The 18,614-nt window shown below is 40.9% G+C and overlaps 1 pseudogene; it reads left to right on the forward strand.

The window, feature by feature from the left end:
* Nucleotides 1-17,546: 17,546 nt before the first annotated feature.
* LOC110888609 lies at nucleotides 17,547-18,377 on the forward strand (annotated as a pseudogene).
* The last annotated feature ends 237 nt before the right edge of the window (nucleotides 18,378-18,614 follow it).

Consider the following 18,614-nt stretch of genomic DNA (forward strand, 5'->3'; position numbering starts at 1 on the left):
CCCCAAAATCCACCCGCGGAGTACCACCGCTTGGAGGCGTGACATGACCAGGATCAAGCCATCAATCATATCAAACATAGCATTTAATAATAATTGTAGATAGACTGATGTTCAAAACCAAACGTTGTATATGTAGCGGAAGCATTAAATGTAAAACCCAAAACATAAGTATCAATGTGTGAATGTAAAAACGTTTAATAAGCATTCACGTGTTGTTGTCCACAACGACCCGCTTCTCCTCTGGTGCAAGCTCCAAGTATACCTAAGGTCCTGCAAGGCATGCAGCAAATAATCAACAAACTAGTTGAGCGAGTTCACAGAAAGTAAGTTCATAACATAGTGCATAAGTATAACTAGTGGGGGCTTCCCATACTAGTGTGTACTAAAGGTGGGGGCTTCCCAAACCTTGTGCTAATATTACCGGCGGGGGCTTCCCACGTTTATCCTTACTAATGAGGGCTTCTCATTAGTGGTACTTACTAGACTAACTTCCAACCATGTGTTCTTCTTTACCGAGAACAGGAATACGTACTGGGTCACGTAGGCTTTACGTGACGTGCCCTTCCCCGAGGACAGTGGTACGCGTGGGGGCTACGTAGGCTTTACGCAGCGTGTCCTTCCGACCCGGAAGACAGTAGGAGGTATTGGGTTACGTAGGCTTTACGTAACGTGTCCTCCCGACCCGGGAGACATATGGCAAATACTGGGTTACGTAGGCTTTACGTAACGTGTCCTGACTATCCTGAGGACGATGGTCTATAGTCTAGTGAATGCGCAAGTAGGAGTAACTCTTTCAATATCAACATATCCAACCCAATTCCCAACCCGGGAATCCCATGCCTTGGCTGTGTGAACTCACCTTGGTTTGCTCGGCAGATACACAAAGAGTACAGGTAGCAAGTAAATGGTCAACCACGTCCTATCATGGTTATTATACGAGTCAGGTTTTGACTTCAAATTATACACGTGTGCATCACATATGTTAACACGTTACTATTACGTATGCATGTAAACAGGTAAGAGCATAGCATTATCATTCATGTGCGATCCAATGTCTAAGCCCGAAAGTCAATCAACACAATTAACATTCAACCAATTCATATAACGGCCCAATCTAAACAGTCCAGATTCTCAATCGGCCCAAATAGTAAACGCACACAAGTCCAATAACAAACAGTCCACAAATCCAATCATTGGGCCCAACTGATTTGACCCGTGACAGTGAAGGCCCAAACAGTGTACGTGCATTAACTAGTCTCGAGTCGCAACCGGCGATCTCGAGTCGCAACCGGGGGATTACGAGTCGCAACTGTTAGTTACGAGTCGCAATGGTGATCTCGACTCATCATGGTCTGGTTACGAGTCGCGATATGACTCGCAACCATGGTTGCGGTTCGTGCTGTTGCTGGTGTGAGGTTTCGAGTCGCAATGTGGTGATACCGAGTCGCAACCGTGTGTGTGTAACTGGTTTCCTGATTTCATGCAATTCAGTTACAACATTTATGCAAATCAATTATCGTTGTCAGTTTCCAAAAATCAATTAACAACTAACAGTTTACCATTTAAGAAATCATCGATCAAACAGGGTTTTCTAAACCTTAATTCGTATGAACAACAACATGAACAAATATTAAAATCATTCAACTCGATATATCATACAATCATGCAAACAATCCGAACAAGTAAACTGATTCATCCAAGTTGTGTAACAATCCAGCCGATTAACATCTACACTAGTCCGAATCATGTTCATTTAACCCTAACCATTACCACCACTAATCCGAAACAACACATAGTAATAATCCAAACGGTTCTAGCTTATAACATGCAACCCTAATCCGTTAACCCAAACATAGAGTCATAACATCATACCAAATCATCATCAACATACCGAGCATATACAACACACATCAATGGATAACATACTAACCGAAAGATAGGATCAAACACAAGAAAAGTGAGCCGAATGGAAGAGCAAGATCTCCGATCCTCTGAGTTGTTCGCCGTCGAGTTCTAGGCAAGCCGAAAGAGAGAGAGAGGTGTATGTCTAGGGTTTGTGTGTGTGTGAGAATTGTAAAAAGTGGAGAATGGTTACAACTCTCCTAATTGTTATTCGGTTAGGAGAAGTGGGCCGAACCCACTAGGGCTTCCTTAATGGTCCGCATACAAGTGTAAAGCCCAAACGGCTTGTGCGGTCGAGTGGTGTTGTGTGATCGGGCCCTAACATCCATACATATAATATATACACAACACACGTAACACATTATTTACAAGGTTCACGTAACATTCATTAATCAAGGTATCACATAGACACGTAACGTTACATCAAAGCAAGTCTAAAGTTCGAGTTGTCACATTACCCCCAACTAATTGGAAATTTCGTCCCGAAATTTGGTATGCACTCACTGAGGAAGCTAGGTAAACTGTATTGTTCACTGATTTTCCTGGGGTGTCACATCCCCCCCCCCCCCGTTGATCTGGAATTTCGTCCCGAAATTCCGAAGTAGTAGCTTCAGCCTCAGTAGTGGTAGCATTGGTTTCGAATAACTGGGGGTACTTTTCTGTCATCCTGTCTTCGCGTTCCCAGGTGTACTCTGGGCCACGTTTGGAGTTCCAACGAACTCGAACAAGAGGGATTCTCTTGTTTTTGAGGACCTTCACATCCCGGTCCGTGATTTCAATTGGTTCCTCGACGAACTGCAACCGCTCGTCGATAGTGAGTTCTTTGAAAGGAATGATAAGGGTCTCATCTGATAAGCACTTCTTCAGATTCGACACGTGAAAGACATTGTGAACTGCTCCGAGTTCAGCTGGTAGGTTCAACTTGTAGGCTACTTTGCCTATCTTCTCAATGATTTCGAACGGTCCGACGTACCGCGGATTTAGTTTGCCCCGTTTGCCAAAACGAACTACACCCTTCCAGGGTGAAACTTTTAATAGAACCCGGTCCCCGACCTGAAATTCCAAAGGCTTTCTACGCTTATCCGCGTAGGATTTCTGACGGTCGCGTGCTGCCGCCATGCGCTGTCGTATCTGTGCAATCTTTTCTGTGGCGTCCACTACGATCTCTGGACCCGTAATCTGACTATCCCCCACCTCTGCCCAACAGAGGGGTGACCGGCATTTACGTCCGTACAATGCCTCGAATGGAGCGGCTTGTATGCTGGTGTGATAACTATTATTATACGAGAACTCCACTAAAGGGAGATGCTTTTCCCAGCCGTTGCCGAAATCAATAACGCATGCCCGAAGCATGTCTTCAAGAGTTTGAATCGTACGCTCAGACTGCCCATCCGTCTGAGGATGATATGCTGTGCTCATGTCTAACCGTGAGCCGAAAGATTTGTGCATCGCTTGCCATAGCTCTGACGTGAATCGTGCATCGCGATCCGAAATGATGGAGGTGGGCACTCCGTGCCTCGAAACAACTTCTTTAAGATAAACGTCTGCGAGAGTGGAGAACTTATCCGTTTCCTTTATAGGTAGGAAATGTGCAGACTTGGTGAGTCGATCCACGATCACCCATATGGTATCATTCCCACGCTGGGATCTGGGTAGGCCTGTAACAAAATCCATGGAAATTTCTTCCCATTTCCATTGCGGTATCTTAGGCTGCTGAAGTAGGCCAGCTGGTTTTTGATATTCGACCTTGACTCTCGCACAGGTCAAACACTTTCCAACGTACGTAGCGATGTGGGCCTTCATGCTAGGCCACCAATAAGTAGTGCTGATGTCGTGGTACATTTTATCCGACCCTGGATGTACCGAGTAGCGAGACTTGTGTGCTTCGTCCATCACAAGTTCGCGTAGACCGCCATAAAGTGGGACCCAAATACGCCCCGTTACATAGTAGGCGCCGTCTGCCTTCTGTTTCATTTGTTGTCGTGAGCCGCGTAAGGCTTCAGCCTTGACGTTTTCTGGTTTCAATGCTTCTACCTGAGCATTTCGTATCTGTGCTGGAAGGCTAGACTGAATTGTAAGCTGTAGCGCTCGCACGCGCTTCGGTAAGGTGTCCTTTCGACTAAGGGCGTCAGCCACAACATTGGCTTTGCCTGGATGGTACTTGATGGCGCATTCGTAATCGTTCAGTAGTTCAACCCATCGTCGTTGACGCATATTCAAATCCTTTTGCTTAAGGATATGCTCGAGACTCCTGTGATCGGTGTAAATCGTGCACCTGGTACCGTACAGGTAGTGTCGCCATATCTTAAGCGCGAAAATAACAGCTCCCAGCTCTAAGTCGTGCGTCGTGTAATTCCGTTCGTAAACCTTGAGTTGGCGCGAAGCGTAAGCAATGACCTTGTCGCGCTGCATTAACACACATCCAAGTCCCCGAATGGATGCATCACAATAAACCACGAAATCATCTGTGCCCTCTGGCAAAGAGAGGATAGGTGCACTGCAAAGTCTATCCTTTAAGTGCTGAAAAGCAGTCTCCTGGGGTTCTCCCCAGCGATAGGTGACACCCTTCTGTGTCAGTAGCGTAAGCGGCTGCGCAATCTTCGAGAAATCCTTAATAAACCGTCTGTAGTAACCTGCCAAGCCCAAGAATTGGCGTATTTCCGTTGGCGTACGCGGTGCAGGCCAGTTTCTGATCGAATCTACCTTGGATGGATCGACATGGATCCCATCCTTGTTCACTACATGGCCTAAGAAGTGGACTTCACGAAGCCAGAAGTCGCATTTAGAAAGCTTGGCGTACAGTTGTTCCTTCCGAAGGAGTTCCAATATCAGGCTAAGATGCTGCTCGTGTTCCTCCTGACTCTTGGAGTAAATCAGAATGTCGTCGATGAAAACAATGACGAACTTGTCAAGATAGGGTTTGCACACCCTATTCATAAGGTCCATAAATACGGCAGGCGCGTTCGTTAACCCGAACGGCATGACAAGAAACTCGTAGTGGCCATAACGAGTTCTGAATGCAGTCTTGGAGACGTCCTCATCCCGGACTCTCAGCTGATGATACCCTGAAAAAAAACTGGTCGAATAAGTCGTCTATGCGTGGAAGAGGATAACGGTTCTTCACCGTTACCTTGTTGAGTTCACGGTAGTCGATGCACATCCTGAACGTACCGTCTTTCTTTTTCACGAAAAGTACTGGAGCTCCCCAAGGCGAAGAGCTTGGACGAATGAAACCCTTTTCCAATAGCTCTTGTAGCTGCTTTGACAGTTCCTCCAATTCTGATGGAGCTAGACGATATGGTGCGCGAGCTATGGGTGCTGCTCCTGGAGCGAGCTCGATCTGAAATTCGACCTGACGATGAGGCGGTAAGCCAGGTAAGTCTTCAGGAAACACCTGAGGGTAATCGCGTACAATTGGAATATCCTCCAATTTCTTTTCTTTTACTGACGCGTCTGAAACAAGAGCCAAAATGGCTGTGTGACCCTTACGTAAGCATTTCTGAGCCTTCAAGAAAGAGATGATGCCGACCACAGCACCACTCTTGTCGCCTTGAACTTCTAGAGGTTCCTGACCAGAACGAGGAATGCGAATAATCTTCTCGCTGCATAAAATTTCTGCCTGGTGTTGGGATAACCAATCCATCCCAATCACGACGTCGAAACTACCCAAAACTATGGGAATGAGATCAATAGAGAAAGCTTGGCCAGCTAGGATAAGATTACAACCCTGAACTACGTGCGTGGCTTCTAGACTTTTACCGTTAGCTAACTCTACTACATGTTTGGTGGGTAAAAGTGTTGGTGCACGTTTTAGCAGTTGACACATTTTCACAGACATATAGCTTGTATCCGCACCCGAATCAAACAAAACAGTAACGTAAATATTGTCGAGGAGAAACTTACCCATAACAACGTTGGGATCGTTCACTGCGTCACCTCGACCTAGCACAAAAGCGCGTCCCCTAGCCTCGTTGCCATTATTGTTGTTGTTCCCACCGTTGTTGTTCCCGTTGCCCTGGTTATTGTTGTTGCGGTTCTGGTTCAACTGAGGGCAGTCGCGTTTGAAATGACCTTCAGCCCCACACTGGAAACATCCCCGGTTTCCACGCTGTGGCTGCTGCTGCTGCTGGTTCTGTGGAGCGGGTTGCTGAGGCTGCTGATTCTGATTCGTAGGCCGTGGACTCCTACAGTCTTTGGCCTCGTGACCCATCTTAAGACACCTTTGACAACGACCCTTGTTACACGGGCCATTGTGATGTCTGTGGCAATTGTAACACTTAGGTTGACTTCCCTGATATCTTCTCTGCCTGTGACCACCAGAGGATTGCTGGCTGGGACTCTGATAGTGGTCAATCTTCTGCTGCTGAGCTTGTGGCTGAACAGTTGCTGAACCTTTACTAGAATCTCCATCCCATTTTCTTTTGCTTTCGCTAGTAGTAGCAGGAGTAGCTGAAAGAGTGACTGTAGTAGTAGCGTTGACACGCTTAGGCAGTTTATTCTGATCCACTGCCTGGTCGGTGATACGATGAGCGAGACGCTGAATTTCCTGGATGTTGTCGAGGTTAGCCGAGGTAACATGGCTCTGGATTTCTGGCGCCAATCCCTTGAGATACATCTCAATGCGCTTGTATGGAGGGTCCACCATAGTTGGGCACAGTACGGCCAGCTCATTCGACCGTTTAGTATACGCTTCGATCTCTGACCCAACCATTTTCAGATTATACAGCTCGTCTTCCAACTTGTGAATATCTTCACGCGTACAATACTCCCTCTTGATAAGTTCCTTAAAATCGTTCCATGGGGTAGCGTTAGCAGCTGCCAACCCCAGAATTTGCACCTGCGCGTTCCACCAGGTTAGCGCGATTCCTTCCAAGGTGCCAGTGGCAAACTTGACCTTGCGAGCCTCAGGGCACTCGCACATTTCGAATACTGACTCTAGCTTTTCAAACCAGTGGAGGAGTCCCACTGCCCCCTCTGTGCCACTGAAGGTACTTGGACGACAGTCCATGAAGTTCTTAAAGGTGCAAACTTGCTGCGCGTGTTGACCTATTGTGTACGAATAGGGCAAAGTTTAAATACGAGAGTTAATGTAGGATCTAAAGATCCTAGTGTGTGCCTATACTGCAGGATTTGCTACCTGCTTGAGCTGCTGCAACTGCCGCAGCAACTTGAGCTTGAACGAGAGCCTCTAGCTGGGCTTGAGTCATGTTGATTCGTCCAGACATGATCTTCATTGTAACAAGTAGCGTAAGTAAGAATGGTTCGCGAATAGGGCGATGACAGAAAAGAGTAAACACGTAGGGATTCTCATGCTATAGTATCATGTGTATCTAAGCGTAATGCGAGCAAAGTTCTAAACAGTTCTAGCAAACAGGCAATAGACATAAACCTTATTACCTAGGACGTCGAGTCTTGCACGTGGAGCGAAGCGTCGTCGTGGATCGTTGAGAGCACTGTTCTGGTTATAGTCTGGTTTTAAATAAAACGTTTTCCCATATTAAAACCAAGTTCTCTATAACCAATGGCTCTGATACCAATCTGTCACACCCCAAAAATCCACCCGGGGAGTACCACCGCTTGGAGGCGTGACATGACCAGGATCAAGCCATCAATCATATCAAACATAGCATTTAATAATAATTGTAGATAGACTGATGTTCAAAACCAAACGTTGTATATGTAGCGGAAGCATTAAATGTAAAACCCAAAACATAAGTATCAATGTGTGAATGTAAAAACGTTTAATAAGCATTCACGTGTTGTTGTCCACAACGACCCGCTTCTCCTCTGGTGCAAGCTCCAAGTATACCTAAGGTCCTGCAAGGCATGCAGCAAATAATCAACAAACTAGTTGAGCGAGTTCACAGAAAGTAAGTTCATAACATAGTGCATAAGTATAACTAGTGGGGGCTTCCCATACTAGTGTGTACTAAAGGTGGGGGCTTCCCAAACCTTGTGCTAATATTACCGGCGGGGGCTTCCCACGTTTATCCTTACTAATGAGGGCTTCTCATTAGTGGTACTTACTAGACTAACTTCCAACCATGTGTTCTTCTTTACCGAGAACAGGAATACGTACTGGGTCACGTAGGCTTTACGTGACGTGCCCTTCCCCGAGGACAGTGGTACGCGTGGGGGCTACGTAGGCTTTACGCAGCGTGTCCTTCCGACCCGGAAGACAGTAGGAGGTATTGGGTTACGTAGGCTTTACGTAACGTGTCCTCCCGACCCGGGAGACATATGGCAAATACTGGGTTACGTAGGCTTTACGTAACGTGTCCTGACTATCCTGAGGACGATGGTCTATAGTCTAGTGAATGCGCAAGTACGAGTAACTCTTTCAATATCAACATATCCATCCCAATTCCCAACCCGGGAATCCCATGCCTTGGCTGTGTGAACTCACCTTGGTTTGCTCGGCAGATACACAAAGAGTACAGGTAGCAAGTAAATGGTCAACCACGTCCTATCATGGTTATTATACGAGTCAGGTTTTGACTTCAAATTATACACGTGTGCATCACATATGTTAACACGTTACTATTACGTATGCATGTAAACAGGTAAGAGCATAGCATTATCATTCATGTGCGATCCAATGTCTAAGCCCGAAAGTCAATCAACACAATTAACATTCAACCAATTCATATAACGGCCCAATCTAAACAGTCCAGATTCTCAATCGGCCCAAATAGTAAACGCACACAAGTCCAATAACAAACAGTCCACAAATCCAATCATTGGGCCCAACTGATTGGACCCGTGACAGTGAAGGCCCAAACAGTGTACGTGCATTAACTAGTCTCGAGTCGCAACCGGCGATCTCGAGTCGCAACCGAGGGATTACGAGTCGCAACTGTTAGTTACGAGTCGCAATGGTGATCTCGACTCATCATGGTCTGGTTACGAGTCGCGATATGACTCGCAACCATGGTTGCGGTTCGTGCTGTTGCTGGTGTGAGGTTTCGAGTCGCAATGTGGTGATACCGAGTCGCAACCGTGTGTGTGTAACTGGTTTCCTGATTTCATGCAATTCAGTTACAACATTTATGCAAATCAATTATCGTTGTCAGTTTCCAAAAATCAATTAACAACTAACAGTTTACCATTTAAGAAATCATCGATCAAACAGGGTTTTCTAAACCTTAATTCGTATGAACAACAACATGAACAAATATTAAAATCATTCAACTCGATATATCATACAATCATGCAAACAATCCGAACAAGTAAACTGATTCATCCAAGTTGTGTAACAATCCAGCCGATTAACATCTACACTAGTCCGAATCATGTTCATTTAACCCTAACCATTACCACCACTAATCCGAAACAACACATAGTAATAATCCAAACGGTTCTAGCTTATAACATGCAACCCTAATCCGTTAACCCAAACATAGAGTCATAACATCATACCAAATCATCATCAACATACCGAGCATATACAACACACATCAATGGATAACATACTAACCGAAAGATAGGATCAAACACAAGAAAAGTGAGCCGAATGGAAGAGCAAGATCTCCGATCCTCTGAGTTGTTCGCCGTCGGGTTCTAGGCAAGCCGAAAGAGAGAGAGAGAGGTGTATGTCTAGGGTTTGTGTGTGTGTGAGAATTGTAAAAAGTGGAGAATGGTTACAACTCTCCTAATTGTTATTCGGTTAGGAGAAGTGGGCCGAACCCACTAGGGCTTCCTTAATGGTCCGCATACAAGTGTAAAGCCCAAACGGCTTGTGCGGTCGAGTGGTGTTGTGTGATCGGGCCCTAACATCCATACATATAATATATACACAACACACGTAACACATTATTTACAAGGTTCACGTAACATTCATTAATCAAGGTATCACATAGACACGTAACGTTACATCAAAGCAAGTCTAAAGTTCGAGTTGTCACACACATGCTCTTTTATCAGCCACATCTCTTCCATGAGCCGTTTATGCCTGATGATCCTGTGCTGGTTGAGTGATTTGATGATAAATGGCCTTCTTGTGATAATCATTGTTTCCGAAAGGATTCTGGGCACCGGTAGCTTCACGGTTTTTACATTCCCTCTTGAAATGTCCCTTCTCCCTGCAACGAAAACATGTAACTTTAGACTTATCAAAACCTAAAGTTGAAACGTTTGCATCACGAAAATCATCACAGCCAGTAATTTGTTTGAACTTTTCAGCGCGTCTCATCACACTCGCCATACACCATTTTATATCCATCAATTCCATTTCTTCAGCATCAATTTGATCGTAATCCTCTTTTGTGAGCATTGGATTTCCGATCTTTCCTGCAACAAAACAACTATAAGACTCTAAAATCATCCCTAACAAAGACATTTGATTTTTAGCAATATCTTCAGTGTAGTCTTGATCATTTTCAAGGCTTAACACAATGTTACACTGAAGTTTTCTACCATTCTTTGTTACAGAGATGTTAGGATCGAAAGATGAAAATCTTGTGCTGTTGCTTGATCCTTGAGATGCCGTCTTCTCAGCAGAATCTTTAACACTGTAAGCAGTTTCAATCTTAGGAGAAAACTTTGTTGAATCAGTAGCACCATGCTTGTAGTACAGACTGATATCCTGTTCTCCATCGTAGTTCTTCATCCTAGCGATCTTTCTCTGCTCCATCTCTTGAGCTTCCAAATGCTTGATAAAATCTCCCAACGTCATAGCTCTGTAATCTTTTCTGTTAGATCTTAGCATCATCAGAAATGTTCCCCATGTTTCGTGTGGAAGCGCATCTGCAAGTTTTTCAATTAACTCATCAGTATCTTTCTTAATACCTAACTTTGTCATATTTCTCACCAAGTTACAATATCTATCAATAATCTGCTTGGTGTTTTCAGATTTTAAACCACGAAATAAATCGAATTCTTTCTTCATGAGAGATTTTTTATTCTTAAGCATGTCATCACTCCCAATAAACTTTGCTTCCAACTCTGTCCAAATTGAATATGCAGTTCCATCGTGTTGAAGCAGAATCAAGATATCCTCTTTTATAGCTTGCTGAAGCAGACTCACCATGAGTTTCTCATCCCGATATTTCTTTTTGTCTGTTGCACTCATTTCTCTAAGTGTTAATGGAGTACCATTCACAACATCATCCTTTGTGGGTTTAACATATTGTTCCTCGGTGTGTTCCCACGCATCAAGATGATAGGCTTCTACCCAATTTCCGAATCTCTCCGACCACACGTTGTAATCATCAATATCCATGAGTTTCGGTGGTTTCTGAGACGTTCCGGTTTCATTTTCAATCAAAGCACTTTGAGTAATCGATGTCGGGGTTGCAAAAGCATTATAAAATTCAGAATCCATTGTTCAAATTGTTCACAAATTCTCAACAATTTTCTAGCTTTTACAAACTGTTCAAATAAACGAACTGAGTGGATCAATAAGCGGTCCAATAAGCTTGTCGAATAAGCGGACCAAACAACGTCTGTTCGAGCGATTTGTCAAATAAGCGATCTGACTAAAGAGCGGACCAAGCACTTGACCGGATGAGCGAACCAAACACTATCCGTTCGAGCGGACCAGGAGATGTTTGTTCGAGCGGTTCAAACGTTGTACGTTCGAGCGGTTCAGACAACTTGTATCAATGAGCGGTCCACAACCTGTTCGTTCGAGCGGTCTACACGTTATTTCGAGCGGTCCAAGCTTAATTTTGAGCGGTCCAAGCTTAAATTTCGAGCGATCCAAATGCTTATGTCATCATTTGAGCGATCCTGAATGAACAAATCACCTAAAATCTTGGTTTCTACTTCGATTTTAGATCTGAAAACTTTAAGGATTTGTTAATTCATGATTCCGAGTGCACTGTGTGATTTTGAGCTTGTTTTACCGTGAAAAATTTTGAAAAAGTGAAGAAAGTGTAGAAAAAACAGAAGAATAGCAGCTAAAATGGCAAGAACTCCTCCTCCTGAGCTCTGATACCACTTGTAGGATCGTTCGTTGACCTGTTTGAGTCGTTCAGAGAAGTTCGTATCCGAATTAAGAGGCGGAAACTAATAATTCGGTGCTATTCAAGCTGTATACACTTTAAACTTGCTGTTGTATTGATTTCAAACTCAGTTACAAGATCTGACAGCACTTCGGCAGAGTACTGGAACAATACACCATCAACTATGTGTTTTGGATCGCCCCTAGGACCTATATATAGAGTTTCTGGTCCGCTCATACGACATGTCCGTATGAGCGGTCCATCAGTGACATAAAAGCGATCCAGCACATGTCCTAATAAGCGACCCTAACCTATCTTGTCACAAAAGCGATCCTAGACTAGGTACAAATAAGCGATCCATATACAAATAAGCTATTCTAGGATTCCGTGCCATTACCTATCTGATCAACCTTCAAGACTTGATAGAAGACGTAGTCAACAGACGTAGGTGCACTAACATGTATGGACTATTTTTAGATGATTAATGAAAGAGTATTTATTTATTATTTTTATTTTATTTTTTAATTGCTTTTAAACAATTAATGACATATGCCTAGCTTCATTTTGATTTTTATTGGAGCATAATCAACAATACATATATAATTTTTTTACTCAAATCTATTTTTTTAATAGCTAACTAACTAACGTGGTTTTAGTTTTCTTTCTTAACTGTTGTAATTATAGCTATTTTCAAATATATTTTTTTGTTTTCTTTTATAATTGTTGAAGAATAATCTTTTATCACGTATATTTTGATTTCAAGTATATTGTTGCGGCATACTTATATTTATGTATTCCTTGAGATAAATTTTATTCAAATCAAGATAAGAACAAAGTTGTACAAGTAACCGAGCAAAAACAATTAAAGTATAACCTTTTATAACATTCTGATTTTTAGTGTATCGTTGCGGCATGCTTATATTTAATCTTTTGCATTAACCGAACGGGTCAAATACAATTTATCTATTTCTATGTTGTTCGATCGATGTAAAACACGTGTTTATATCCTTTTGAGCATATCACGACTTTATTTTTAGATATTAAAACCATAATGAACCAAACCAATACCTATCGAATTCACGCTGCAATAATCTTAAAAGTAAAATGGAATCGGGAAAAATAAATCGTTGGAGGGGGAGATAGATTAATATAACTATAATTTTAAAAATATAGCTACGTGAGTTTTACCATTTAAAAAGAATAATAAGCTTATGTAATCAGGTCGTATAAAATTTTTTTAACATTTCAAATAAAGTTATTAAATTATATAACCAATTTTTTCCAAAGTTTGGTTCGGATTAAATGCTTATCAGTTATTTAATTATTTATGTATAGAATTAAAAATAAGATTTTTTATAGGGGTAGAGTTTGACAACTTCAAAGCTATTTATTTTAGAAAGACGTGTAAAAAGTAAAAATGAGGGTGCATTTAGTCAAGCCCTTTAGTTTAATATCTTATATTATAAATAACCCTCCTACAAAATATTATTAGTTTAATATCTTATAGATAATTATTATTTAGTTTAATCTCCTTCTCATTTAAAATATTATTTATTTGAATTAATTATATTTGAACGTTTTGTTTAGTTTGGTATCAAATAGATTTACGAAACTTAAAATAAAATTAACTAATATTATTTATCATTTATACATTTACGAAGTTTTAAATAAAGGGTTAAATTTATTGAGACTTCATTAACAAATTTTACTTTGTATTAATATATTAAATATTTTTATTATCACTATACAAAATTACATTTACTCAACCCATGTAATACATGAGGTTTTTTAAGATATAACTTTTTATTATTTGATATATAAAATTAGATTTATTCAATTCGTACAGTACACGAGGTTTTTTAAGGATATATATTTTTTGTTATTTAGTACAGGAAATTACATTTATTCAAATCGTGTAATGCACATATTTTTAAAGATGTAATTTTTTTTTTATTATTTGGTATATAAAATTACATTTATTCAACGCGTGTAATAAATGAGATTTTTTAAAGATGTATTATTTTATTATTTGGTAAACAACATTACATTTATTCAACCCGTACGTGTAATACACGTGGTTTTAAATATATAACTTTTTTATTTGGTATATAAAATTACATTTATTCAACCCGTACAATATGATTCTTACAGATATAACTTTTTATTATTTAATATATAAAATTATATTTATTCAACCCGTACAATAAATGAGGTTTTTAAGTATATATTGTTTTATTATTTAGTATATAAAATTTATTTATTCGACCCCGTGTAATACACAGGGTTATAACCTAGTATTATAATATTATACTCAAAAAACAAAAGCTGTATTTCATCTCATATATTAATATATTAATGTCATCAAAATATATATATTACAAACCAAAATTTTAGTTTTCAATTAATGAAGCTATCAGAATGAAACAGTACTTAGCAATAACTAGGAGAAAATTCAAATAAAAGTTAAAAAGTTTTGGGTATATGTTTTGGGGTAAACGGATATATAGTTACGGGTAATGGGTTGAGTATAACCTAATATCATTCGCGTCCCATACTCGCAAAATATGCTTTTTCAATATCATACCCTCCCCCATACCCATCGAGTATCAGTTATACTCGTCCCAGATGCTTTGAGTTCCCGTATACCCGCCAAGCTTAGATTTTTTACCATCCCTAATTGTTTGAGGTCTCTTCAAAGTTTAAGGCTATAAATTTATATAGTATTAAGTAACTATATAAATAAAACTATTTTTAAAAATATAAAAATAGCACAAATTACTTATTTTAATTATGTTTATTACAAGAGTCAAAAATCTTGTCATGGAACAAGCAGCTACTGATGTGGCACGGATTTGGTTTCATTCGATATCGGTTTGGTTCGATTCCTGATAGTACCGATACTCGGTATAGTTTATCATAATAAATTTGAATACAACTCTGTTTTCCATATACTTAAATCGGAATACGGCTACGTATTTAGCTTTTTTAGAAAACAAACTAATGAACACAAGCCATCAGAGAAAAATCAAATTAAATGAAATTCAAACGGGTTAAAGGCATATATTATGTATATTAAAAGGGGTGAGAATGAAGTTTTTCTTTAAAGAAAAGTCATTGTTCACGCGCCTACATACGGGTGAAAATTCGGTCGGTATCAGTTCCGTGGTATCGATATGGTCGCGACACTCGTATCTATTAAGTTCGAAACCCGCACTTGGCGTAAGATTATGATACCAAGCAAATATTCTATTATAAATACAACTCTATTTTGCATTAATAATTTATCCGAAAGGTCAAGAAAAAAAGTTAATCACACCTATCTATTCATATATATGTATTAATTTGTAACTTAACCGAGAAACAGTAACTTCACGGTAACGGTGTTTGTAAAACCTACACAAACATTGTAGCCGACACCTCTCACCCTCTGCCTCCTCTCTCGAGCTCCGGCAACCAAAGCCGTATTTCCGGCGACAGTCCTGCCAGCTCCGGTTTCTTCTCCGGCCGCACACCATCCTCCAACCTCCTGTCCTTCTTTTACCCCCTCGCACCGCCCACACAACACCCCCTCTTCTCGGGTAAACGGTCGGCCACCGGCCCACCACCCTCGGGTGGTGGCGCACGACGACAAGAATACGGCAGCAAGGGAGGGAACGAGATGAGAGAGAGATCGGCGAGAGAAAGGGGAGGCCGACCACCTCCGCCGTGGCGGCGCAAAGGCCGACAGGCGGCGAATCCTCCTATGGCGACCCAGATTTCGGCAATCGACGGCTGGGGTGCGGGAATTCAGCATCAGATTTAGATGCACAAGGTTTCCGGTGGAATTCCGACGACAAAGCGGCGGAGACACGGAGGTACGGGGTGGTTTCGACGACTGACGACAAGGATTTAGTAAGTTTCTTCATTTTCTTTTCTCTCGGGTAAACTTGTCAGCTTTACAAGTGCTAACCTAGCTTCCCCTGCATTTTGGTTTTGTTGGTGTTGGCGCGGGTGGCTGACAACGGCGGTGACCGGAGGTCGTCAACGACATATAACTGCCGAAATTTAACGGCAGTGATAGTGGTGGCTATTGTTAGGGTGTTTGGTTCAACACGGTTCCTGCGCGGATTCGTTCCGGACTTCCGGTTCGGGTTCGGGTCAAGCTGTCAGGTCAAAAGTGATCGAACGACACACGGGTCAACCTTGGTATCACGGGTCAATTCAGGTTTCGGTTTGAGTCCGCGTCAGACACAGTCAACGCGAACAACTTTCGTTCAACTTCAGTCGACAAAATTCAACGTTCAAACTGCGGGTCAACAGCAGTCAACGCCGGTCAAAGCCAGACCCGGTAAAAATTTAAACGAAGCGAATTTTAATTTCGTTGTTTATACGTATTATACTTTACGCGAATCGAGCTCGAACCGATGCTGCCGCTTATCCTACTAGTTTTGTAAATAAAAAAAGTTATCAAACACATGCTTTTAGATTAAAATAATATTTCCTAAAGTTAAATAAGTTAAAACCGTATATTATTCAAGGAAAAAAACAAACATTGTTTATCGAAACATAAATCTTAAATGTGTAGCATTATTGGAATCGTGAATCATGATTTGTGTTATCTCATCTTTTGCACTATATGTTGCAATCCTTTCGCTCCTGCTACAAATGTGATCAAAGCTTTATCAGGACCAAAATATGATGGCCAATACCTACACGAGATTATTCAAGAAAAACTACCTAAAAAACGACTACAAAAAGCCTTAACAAATATTGTGATTCCAACTTTTGACATCAAATATCTGCAGCCTGAGACAATCAAATTGTTTTCACAAATCAAAACTGTCATAACATAATTGAGGAATTTAAGGTTTAATAAAACAAATGATGTCTTCAATAAACTGAAATTCCTGTTTGTTTGATCAGTTGAAGAATATCCCAAGCCTTGATGCCAAGATCTCTGATATATGCATTGGAACTTCAGCAGCCCCAACTTATCTCCCTCCCCATTCGTTCCAAACCCAAGATTCGGACGGAAAGTTACTTCTAGAATTCAATCTTATTGTTACAAATCTCAACTCAAAGAAGGCACAGATTTATTCAATGAAATCAAGAACGGTTACAGCGTAGCAATCAACCAGTCATCACAGATTGACTGGTGAATCATATGTTGAACAAGATTACAAAACCAGAAACAATAAAGCCCCAATGAAATCACGTATTTTACTTGTGAGAGACAAAGGGAATAAAGGACACAAATGATTGGTAAGAGAGCAGATGATGCACGAGTGAAGACAGCAGCAGCAAGAGCTCCTTTTAAGGAGATGAAGCCCTAGCCAGCTGGAGCCCAAGGGAAGACAGCTGGAGCCCAAAAGAAAGCAAGGCCGTGACATAAGGAAAGCAGCCCAAAGCAGCATAAGAAGAGCACCCCAAAGCAGCTACCGGACCAAAGAACCAGCAAGCCCAAGCAACCTCTCAAACATAAAATAAATAAAAGGAATTAGAACCAACAAAAGGAGAAGCACATTTACACTGTTATTTTAACTCTTATCGATGGTGCGGTGGTCGCTAACAATCCGGTAGGCCAGCTTATAGTAGCTTACAGTTTAAATGTTTAATAGGTAGTGATAAAATATATGTGGTGGTATCCAAATACAGGTTATATAACATACAAACTACATTGATTATATCTATTTTTGTGTAGACTTTGGCTGCGATAAGTGAAGTAAGGAAATAACAATAGGAAGTCCCGACTTTTTTCCAATAAAGCCACTGGAATATGGTCGGTTTCTAGTTTTGTCATTAGGCACAGGGTCTCAGAAATTTCAAGAGAAGTATGACGCTACAAAGTCTTCTAGTTGGGGCATTTTAGGGTGGTTAGCCGGTGGTGGCTCTACTCCATTGGTGGATGTTTTCACTCAGGCTAGTGGCGACATGGTTGACTACCACATCTCTACCGTCTTCGAAGCCTTACATTCAATAGAAAATTATCTCCGAATTCAGGATAACACTCTAAGGGGTGACTTAGCTTCCATGGATTTAGCTACCAAAGAAAACTTAGAGAATCTCGTGAAAGTGGGTGAGGAGTTGTTGAAAAAACCAGTAACCAAGGTGAATCTTGGCACGGGCCTATATGAGCCTTATCATCATACTACCAATGAGATGGCTCTAAAAGAGTACTTTTTTTTATCTTCAAACTATTTAATTATTATGATTTTCTTTTAAAATATATAAGTAGTTAAGTATTTTCAACATTGTTTTAAATATGATAGGTTTGCAGCAATACTCCACAAGGAGAAGTATGTATGAGAACTAAGATCTCCGAATACTAATAGAGGAGGCATTAATCAAAGAAAGTTGATGGAAGACCTAACTACACTTTCGGAAAGAAGGCTAAACTCGGAGTCGATTCATCACTCTCTTCCACATTTACACAAGCTCGCCATGAACTAAGATTTCCCTATTCGGTTCAACTAGCTTTTATTTGGTTTATTATGTTTTTAAACTAGTAGTTTATCCTGTTTGGAGTACAATCTTTACTTTTTGGAATATATATCTAGGCTTTGGATGAAGAGAAAACCACCATGAGTTGTGACGATTTCTTGTGCGAGTTTTACTATCATTATTTACATAAACGTAGATGAACATGTTATAAAAACAAATGTAAAAAAATTCTGAGCAGCAGCCTTTTTACACCAATATAGAAAGCTACTGACATCAGTATTTACATCCATTGTAAGGATTTTACGGTGGTGTAAATCAAAAAAAAAAAAAAAAAAAAAAACTATTTCT

Source organism: Helianthus annuus, chromosome 2, assembly GCF_002127325.2.
Source record: "Helianthus annuus cultivar XRQ/B chromosome 2, HanXRQr2.0-SUNRISE, whole genome shotgun sequence".
NCBI classification, from domain to species: domain Eukaryota; kingdom Viridiplantae; phylum Streptophyta; class Magnoliopsida; order Asterales; family Asteraceae; genus Helianthus; species Helianthus annuus.